The sequence below is a fragment of the Schistocerca nitens genome, chromosome 1 (genome assembly GCF_023898315.1).
Source record: "Schistocerca nitens isolate TAMUIC-IGC-003100 chromosome 1, iqSchNite1.1, whole genome shotgun sequence".
NCBI classification, from domain to species: domain Eukaryota; kingdom Metazoa; phylum Arthropoda; class Insecta; order Orthoptera; family Acrididae; genus Schistocerca; species Schistocerca nitens.
This window is the reverse complement of record NC_064614.1, coordinates 223,835,782-223,846,264: the sequence shown is the minus strand read 5'-3', so window position 1 is coordinate 223,846,264 and position 10,483 is coordinate 223,835,782.

The window sequence follows — 10,483 nt, the reverse complement described above, 5'->3', positions numbered from 1 at the left end:
TTAAACTTTCATGTCATCATTCATAAATAACTAATTACACAAGAACTCATTTGCATACACGTTTTTCTGTTCCAATGCACATTGAATAATAGAGAAAATGTAATCTTAATGAATGTCATGAGGTTGTGGATTACAAACGTAACTGTTTCATAATTAAAATTGTCAACAGAGATTACAGAGATTACTTTTATAGTGATAGATTAAGGAGTTACTTGCGCGTCATCTGGAATCAGTTGTGTACTGGCAAATGGGCTTACAACCCAACCTAGGCTATTTGAAAATCAAGTTTTGTAAAGCAAGAGAAAAAATTATTAACTTATAGAACATACAATGTGTCACCAAGAACCCACAGCTGAATCAACTTAAATTGTAGAGTATGATTTATTTAAAGGGAGATACATTTTTGTCAGAATAATATGAAGATATGAAGCCATTGAGACTTTATCTTAACCACAATCATTATTTCTTGCACCTCTTAGAAATGACAGTAACATCAATTTTTCTGTGCCTGATGTATTTTTGCTAATACATTCAGCGACTGATTTACAGTAAAAAAGATTCTTTAAAAATTGTCTGTTATTTGCTCATTTTCCAGACTTATGGACAACAAGGCAAATAGCTAAAAAACGAGGGAAAGAAGCCGAGGTAAAAGCAACAATCAGAGAATTCTTCATTTACCTATCATTTTTAGTGACTGTGCATTTTGGTAAGTATTTGTTTTATTAGGACATAAGTTAAATGTGATACTATGCATCATCACTGTTTTTATATTTACATGATTATGTCGTGTGCAAGAAATAAAACTAAAACATACATACAGAGGGTGAAATTGATGTCTCAGACAATCATTTAGCCTACAAGGAAAAGAAACAGTAAAATGATGTTGCAATGTGCTCTCATCGTAACCCACATATGTATAAACTGAAAAAGAAGATAACAAAAGTACAAAACAAATGCCAAAAAACTTGCTGTATAAGGATTAATAGAAAAATTCACATATTGTGCTGTCATAAAATGGAGTTACTATAACGCCTTTCACTGCTGTTAAGCAAAGTCATTGTTTTTTTATTTGGCAAAATCATTAAACTGAGGTGTACATGCTGTTATGGTGCCAGGATGGTTTGATAGGTATTAATACTGTAAATGACAGGATGGTGTCTCAGGATGGTGAGGTGGGCATTAGGTGTGAAGAACCAGTATCTTGGTGGTCGTGGAATCAGAACTGCAGCAGTATCAACATCATATATTAAACTCCGCCCTAACAAGCCATGAAGGCCCAATGGTGCCGATCGGCCGCCGTGTCATCCTCAGCCCACAGGCGCCACTGGATACGGATTGGAGGATCATGTGATCAGCACACGGCTCTCCTAGTCAATTTTCGAGACTGGAGCCGCTACGTCTCAATCAAGTAGCTCCTCAGTTTGCCTCACAAGGGCTGAGTGCATCCCGCTTGCTTACAGTGCTCGGCAGACCAGATGGTCATCCATCCAAGCACTATCGCAGCCCAACAGTGCTTAACTTCAGTGATCTGATGGGAACCTTTGTTACCATTGCGACAATGCCGTTGGCTAACATCATGTATTATTCAGCCAAAACTCATACAACTGCTGAAGATGGCATCTCGGTGGTGTGTGTTGACCTTGGGAAGCTGAGTTTGCCTTAGCAAAATACACAGTAGCGCATCAGAGTGCAAGTGTGACAGTCAGACCACAGCTCACAGTAGGTCAGGTGCCAGATGCACCTGGGCACAGACAGTGAACTGAGGAGCCCACTGTAGGACACCAGTTCAAGCCTCGGCAGCATCAGATCAAGGTGGGGGGTGCACAGCCCAGCGGCTAGCAGAGGATGGATGGCCCACATTGGGTTGACATCTGGAATGGGGTAGTTACTCCTGCAGGCAGCAGTCGAAAACACATATTGTTGGGCTGGAGTGGACAGTATTTATACTCACTTGGCTAGGTTCTATTACGATAAGGCGCCTTTTCTGGACCCACCAAGGGGCCAGGATAGTGGAGCTTGAGGTGATACAGCGCTCCACTGCGATGGGCTGGAGGCTTACATCAGGTCGTTTCAGCCCTTTTCCAGCCTTTACATCAGGTTTATGCAGGCAGCACACTGGCCTGTCTGCCCCTCAAGGAAGGTGTTGACACAACAACTTTCTGCACTGCTCAAAGTTAATCTGTACTTACATATGAATCTGGAATATATCAGAGCTTCATATGCATCTACACGCAACTGTATGAGTTGCCTCTGACATCATTAGCCCTTTGGTTACTCTTCTGGATAAAGGTATCCCTTGGACTTTTTCATGCATTACAATCTGCAACTATTTGCATCCATAATCCTCTACATAATTTAAAATATCATGAACTCTTCTTTCCCATCAGCATTGCCTTGGTCCATGTATTAACCAAGCACCTGGCTACATGTACTACGCACTTCAGTTCTCTTTTATTTACATCTTCCTCTCCTGGATGCTGTCTGATCAAGATGATTATTTTCCTAATTTTCTTACTAATTCCAAACGCGCATCTCTCCTATTCTTGCTGAGTGACCTTTATTTTTTGAATGATTTTCTCTTTAAAAGCCCGAGACTCCCTGTCAGAATCAGATCATAAACTTTCCTTTTCAATACATTGGTACATTCGTTTCCAAACTCAATTTAGTTTACCAGATACATGTTAGACCAGTTACCAAGTGAGGTGGCGCAATAGTAAGACACTGGAGCTGTACTTTAGAGGACGGTGGTTCACACCCCCGTCCTGTAATTCAACTTTATCCTTTCCGTGGTTTCCCTAAATGGCAAATGGCAAATGTCGAGATGGCTCACTTCAAAAGAACATTGCCATTTTACTTCTCTATACTTTACCAATCCAAGTACATATATCAAAAAAAGTTTTGCATCACCCCAGTTCCCAGACCTCCTAAAGATAGACGATGAATGTAGATATTGTATCACAGACACAGTCCCTTTGACTGTTCAGAGATGTCACTAAACCCGCCCAAAGATGTAAACAACCATGCATGACCAGCGCCTATTAGATGGAGGGGATCCAGCAGCCAATCAGTTCCAGTCATTCCACCAGGAAGGAGGTACACCGCTCGTGTTGTCTGTAGTTCAACCATGCCTAGACGGTCAATACCGCGGTTCGTTCGCGTCCGCATTGTTACTTTGTGCCAGGAAGGGCTCTCAACAAGGGAAGTGTCCAGGCGTCTCAGAGTGAACCAAAGCGACGTTGTGCGGACATGGAGAAGATAAAGAGAGACAGAAACTGTCGATGACATGCCTCGCTCAGGCCAAGGGCTACTAGTGCAGTAAATGACAGCTACCTATGGATTATGGCTCGGAGGACGTCGTGTTACGACTCAAACTGTGTGCAATAGGCTGCATGATGGACAATTTCACTCCCGCCGTCCATAGCGAGGTCCATCTTTACAACCACGACACCATGCAGCGCGGTACAGAGGGGCCCAACAACATGCCGAATTGACCGCTCAGGATTGTCATCACGTTCTCTTCACTGATGAGCGTCGCATATACCTTCAACCAGACAATAATCTGAGACGTGTTTGGAGGCAGCCCGGTCAGGCTTGAACGTCTTAGACATACTGTCCATCGAGTGCAGCAAGGTGGAGGTTCCCTGCTGTTTCGGGTGGCATTATATGGGGCCGACGTACATCGTTGGTGGTCATTGAAGGCGCCGTAACGGCTATACGATACGCGAATGCCATCCTCTGACCAATAGTTCAACCATATCGGCAGCATATTGGCGAGGCATTCGTCTTCATGGACGACAATTCGCGCCCCAATCGTGCACGTCTTGAGAATGACTTCCTTCAGGATATCGACTTCGCTCGACTAGAGTGGTCAGCATGTTCTTGAGACATGAACCATATCGAACATCCCTGGGATAGTCTGAAAAGGGCTATTTATGGACGACGTGACCCACCAACCACTCTTGAGGGATCTACGCCAAATTGCCGTTGAGGAATGGGACAATCTGGACCAACAGTGCCTTGATGAACTTGTGGATAGTATGCCACGACGAATACAGGCATGCAACAAAGCAAGAGGACGTGCTACTGGGTAATAGAGATACCGGTGAGTACAGCAATCTGGACCTCCACCTCTGAAGGTCTCGCTGTATGGTGGTACAACATGCAGTGTGTGGTTTTCATGAGCAATTAAGAGGGCGGAAACGATGTTTATGTTGATCTCTATTCGATTTTCTGTACAGGTCCCGGAACTCTCTGAACCGAGGTGATGCAACACTTTGTTTGATGAGCGTATATTCTCCATCTCCAACGGCCTCATCGTCCTTAAGTTCTGAGCTTCCTTCCTTTTATGTAATTTTTACCATTTTGTTTACATGAGGTACATTCAATAATTAGAGTGTCAAGCTGACACAGAAATGTAACAGTTTGTAGGAGGAGTTTTGTACTTGGCATCACTGAAATACTAGAGCTAACAGCCGTTAATAGCGTGTCAAATGCAAATTTGAACCATCAGCTGTTTTTATTTTAAACCCAAATTCTACCGGGTTTGGCCTAGGACCAGCTTCACGTGTGAAGGGTTAAAATGGTTTAAGCCGCCATAATGCATTAGCCATTACTTAAAACGAGTAGTGCGATTCATGAATATAAATATATGACATAGGACTTTAAAAGCAAACATCCAAATACAAATTGTGTACAGAGCAGTACTGTCAAGGAATTTGTGGAAAAGTGGCTCAGACAACAAGAAAAAGACTTCTTTCCATCAATTATTAAAAAACAAGTTCTTTGTTGAAAAAAGTGAGTTAATATTGGTGGGGATTCTGTTGAGAAGTAGTAAGAATCTCGTTTTGTAAAACACACAGTTTTTTCCTACATCAGTTTGTACCTTTAATTAATGAATGTCACACGTATATTCTGTCATAAGTAGTTACCGATAACCGAAAGAATTTATAAAAATAAAGAGAGTAAATCCCTACCATATTGCAGCGAGAAAGTAAAAAATACCACTTTAGAAATCAAGTGAAGTGTAGTTACCTCAGATCACAGGTAACTCCACATCTATCCCTTGGCAATGTTGCAAACGAACAAGACCAGAAAGACCCCTCTCTCCAGTAGATCGCTACCTGTTGCCGCTCAAGGCTGGGAGTGTGTGCGGTTGTGGGACGCGCATTATGGAAATTAACGAGCGGGACGAAAGTACATATTATGTGATTACGGTTATTTATGTTGTTGTTGTGCAGATGAGGAAAAAGTCCACCTTTAAGTGAGGTGCAGGGCTTTTTAAGTGCATGATAAGTGGTGACACCAAAGCAAGTGTCATGGAGCAGGTACAACAGGAACAAGAACAACTGGAACGACTACAGCAACAACTAAGCACCAGGAACAAGTGGTACAACAGCAGCAGCAACTACTGTGACATCAGCAGCATCAGCGCGTGGAAGATATGGCCGCCTCCAACAGTGAAATCTGCAGCAGCTACGAACACGGCCAGAAGCAGAGGGATCGCCTACGGTGAAACTGCTAGAGCTGCCGCAGTCACACAGATAGGAATGTATGTATCCAGGTACCCCGTCGTCACTTACTAACTGCCCGTCAAGGATAGCATCACCCTACAAATGCAACGGGCGTAAACATGCAGCCAGAATTCTGGCGAGTCTTTATTACCTGTCACCACCCCACGGGACTGTCACAGCAGTGCAGGCGAACGGTGCGGCATTTAATGCACAAGTCTTCTGGGTACATCGTCTCTTACTTTCGTCCACAATCATCGGAAACCATTTTGTCACCACCGGAATAACTCAAGACTCGATCAAAAATGCACATGCGATGACACTATTAGCCGCACCGCCAGTTAGGTTAGCAACATTATGACAGAACCACCTGCCACAGGAAAGTACAAGTTACTAAAACGCTTTCCTTCATTAACATGCAGAGCTTAGGAAATTGTTGCACAGGGAGAAAACTGCCAACAGGAAGCCGTCACACTTTCGCACCTTGGCCGTATCGGACGTCCCCGACACATTCCTACGTCTAACCTCTTTCTTCTTTCTTTTAGTGTTCCACCCTGAGGTTGGTTTGCAGCAGAGCGCCATTCCTCTCTTCTGTATGCCTTCCTCTTCATTTTCCCGTATGTGTTACATCCAACGCCATTCATGATGTATGATATCCTTGGTCGCTCCCGCCGATTCCTTCCCTCAATAGCTCCTTCTGCTATTGTTCCAATGATGTTGTTGTGTCGTAGGATGTGCCCTACAAGTTTGTCTCTTCTTGTTTGGTTGTGCCTCCACAGGGATCTGGTTTCCTGTACTCTTCTAAGCACCTCTTCATTTGGTACTTTGTCTCTCCAGCTGATATTCATCATCCTTCTATAGCACCACATCTCCAGGGCCTCTAGCCGTCTCCTCTCTTCTCTTCCAATTGTCCAAGTTTCACGTCCGTATAGGGCCACACCCCAAACGAAATCTTTTATGATACGTTTCCTTATTTTCAGACAGATGTTGCTGCTGGCGAGTAAGTTCCTTCTCCGATTAAATGCAATTTTGGCCTTTTGTATTCTGGTCGCAATTTCTTTCCGGCTTCTACCATCTCTTGCGATTTTGCTTCCCAGGTACTCTACCACTTCCAGCTCCTCTCTTCCAATTCTCATTCTCAGAGGTTCATATTCTGCTCCTGTACTGCTTACCTCTACTTTAGTCTTTTCTTGTTTGTACTCATTCCATACTGATTTCATATAATTATTTCCATTGTTATGAGGACTTCCTCTAGATCTTCTTTTGTCTCCGTGACTATAGCAATATCATCAGCATGACGTAGCATGTCTATCTTCTGCCCATTAATTTTGATCCCCACCTCAGTAGATTCTCGAACTTTGTCTATAGCTTCCGGATGTAAGCATTGAATATAAGAGGAGAGAGAGCACATCCTTACCTTACCCCTTTTCTAATATTTGCTTCTTGTTGCTGGTGACAGTTCCTTATTACTGCCACCTCATTCTTATAGAAAATGAGTATCACGCGGATGTCTTTGTACTTTATTCCACTTTTTCTCAGCACTCTGAACATCTCTTGCCAGATAACGTTATCAAATACCTTTTACATGTCTACAAAGGCAATATAAGTTGGTTTATTTTTCTGAAATTGCTTTTAGATAACGAGTCTCAGTGCCAGAATCGCCTCTCTTGTTCCCAATCCCCTTCTGAAACCAAACTGATCTTCACTCAGCATATCCTCCACCTTCTTTTCAGTTATCTTCAGAACTATTTTTATGAGAATTTTTGATGTATGTGATATTAGGTTTAGAGTTCGGTACTGTTCACATTTTGCAGCTTCTGCCTTCTTTGGTATAGGAACAATTATACATTTCTGGAAGTCTGTCGGTATCTCGCCTGTGGTATAGATGGACCTAATAAGTTTAAGCAGCATCATTTTCATGCTGTCACCAGCATTCTTTATTAGTTCTGCAGGAATGTCATCAATACCCGTTGTTTTGTTGTGCCGTAGTTCTTTTAGAGCTCTGTCAAATTCTTCATTCAGAATGTCATCTCCCTTGTCATCTTCGTCTACTTGCGTTTCTCTTCCTATTACTTCCTCCGAAAGAGGTGTTCTGGCGTACAACTCCTCTATGTGTTCTTTCCATCTCTTCACCATGTCTTCATCGTTTCCCCTTCATTTTCTATTGTGCCTGAGAGTGCTGTTTCACATTTGTTAAAAAGATTGATTTCCTGTTCTGTAGGCTAAATCAGTTCTTCCGTTTTGCATATTTTCTTCCACTTCTCTGTAAATTTCTTCAAGAAAATTTTCTTTTGCTTTCCTAGCTTCTCTATTAACTAAGTTCCTTAGTCTTCTGTATTCAGCTTTTCCTTGTTCATCAGTTGAATTTTTGTATAATCTCCTGTTTTCTATAAGCTCAATAATATCTGCTGTAATCCATTTCCTCTTGTTTTTGGGTTCAGTTCTTCCAACTGTCTTTTCTGATGCTTTGTATATACAAGATTTAATTTGATCCCAGTCTTCATTTACTCCACCATGTTGAAAATTCTTAGCTAGGTTGTCTGCTTCATGAGCATAGCGTTTTGGCCGTCCCTCAGTTTCTAGTTTTTCTAGTTCCCATTTAAGTTTTACTGGCTTCTTCTTCAAACGTTTGAATCTCAGTGAACTTTTCATCAGGACCAGTTTAGGATCACTGCCTACGTCTGCAGATGGATAGCTCCTGCAATCTTTTATCTGCTTCCTAAAACGTGCTTTCACTAGAATGTAATCAATCTGTTGTCTCCTCAGGTCTCCAGGGGCCATCCATGTGTATCTTATTCGTTTGAGATGTTGGAAAAGTGTGTTTGCAACAACCAGTTGGTTCCTCGAGCAGAACGTCTGACCTGCCGGAGATATATTGCGCGCTGCTTTCGGTAGCGCAAGATGCGAACTTGAGCAAGCTGGCAGAGATAGTGGACTAAACATCCGAGGACGCCGCTCTGCAGGTGTTTACTACAACGCAAATCAGAGACAGGCGAGACCACATCACCTATTTGTCTCGACTAGTTGACACGGCAGGTCAACAATCGATGAGACTGCACAACACCACGCAGCGAGCACTCGCCGCCCTTGCCTGACAGGAATCAGCGTTTTTACCATCGGCGTTTTGGTGACAGTGCACTTAAAGACGTTCCTCTGCGAGAAACGCGAACGGCAGACTCCCACGCCCAGCAGGTAAATCCGCCAGAAGCACCAGCATCAGCCAACGTGACGTTCAGTAATAACAGACAGGGCCACTAATGTGCAGTTTCTCTGGGTAACGGCTCTGACTTGAGTGTGTTTCGCAGGTGCCTGCTGTGGCAACCACGACAGCGCGCAGATTATGACTGCAAGTGGAGGCGACGACTTTATGATCTCATATTTACTTCAAACTTTGTACACCTTCAGTAGGCCATTAAAACAACATAATATACAATTAGTAAGGTGCACTACTCTGACAGTTCCGTAAAAATCGGAAGAGAAGTTCTACGTGTCAGTTACGTAACTGATGTATCCCTACATAGTGGACTGGCGTCAGTTCATCGTGCTCAAGAGATGCCGGCACGGTTGCTCAGCGTTTCGGTCACAGGGCTGTGCGCCCTCTGTAATAAAACAAACTGAGTAAAGGAATCAACGATCAACTTGAACGGATGTCTTGTGACGTCCGCCCAGACCAAACGCTATGAACGAAGAGTGATTAGTGTTCGAGCTATGTAGAACAAAGTGTACGAGGCGACGATTCGATTCCTGCTTAAGCATAATTTTTAATCCATATTTTTTTCATCACTGCTCATACTGTGACATTTAAGAGGTAATATAATTTTAAAAAACCACCCGCCAGGATAGCCGAGAGCGCTAACGCGCTGCTTCCTGGACTCGGGTAGGCGCGTCGGCCCCAGATCGAATCCGTCCGGCAGATTTAACGACGACGGCCGGTGAGCCGGCCAGACTGGATGTGGTTTTTAGGCGGTTTTCCACATCCTCCTAGGTGAATACCGGGCTGGTCCCCACATCCCGCCTCACTTACACTACTCGCAGACATTTGAAACACATTCACACTATTTCACGATTTACACTAGACGCAGACAGCTGGGATACACTACTTCCATCCTGGGGGGTATGGGGTGGCGGCAGGAAGGGCATCCGGCCACCCCTTAAAAACTTAACCATGCCCATTCCGTACTTAACCCTGCCGACCCTGCGCACAATGCGGGATACAGGAAGTAGCAAAAGAAAGAAAGAAAGATAATTTTAAAAAACCATATGTATTTGCATGCAGATTTAGCAAATTTTCGTGTTCTTTGACTACTTACCATTTTTAATTAATTTTAATTATTGAACAAACATATTTATAATTTTTGGCAAGTAAAGCGTATAGAGTTTTCCTGAAAATGTGTTCTTGTCATGATTCGCGAAATCTCTTATACATGCCATCTAGTAACGTACATGGAACTTCAAATGGTTCAAATGGCTCTGAGCACTATGGGACTCAACATCTTAGGTCATAAGTCCCCTAGAACTTAGAACTACTTAAACCTAACTAACCTAAGGACATCACTCATACCCATGCCCGAGGCAGGATTCGAACCTGCGACCGTAGCAGTCCCGCGGTTCCGGACTGCAGCGCCAGAACCGCTAGACCACTACATGGAACTACTTTTCATCTCGACGCTTTGAGCTGCGGACACATAGGCAGGCCCCATTTGGTGTGGCAGTGAGACGTTACTATGTAACAAGAACAAACAGTGTAGGTGCAAAATTTTTCAGTATCATAGTTTTTACACTTGTACTACAAAAGTGAAGGTTTGAGTGGAAGTCGAACCACAGCCTCATACACGCGCGTCTCACGGACGTCGAACACTAACCACTGGACCACCATAAACTCTGACGTCCACTACCTACGCACAGATATATGAGTTGCGTAATAGACGCGTAAAACTTCTCTTGCTATTTTCTCGGAATTTCCAGAATAGTGCATA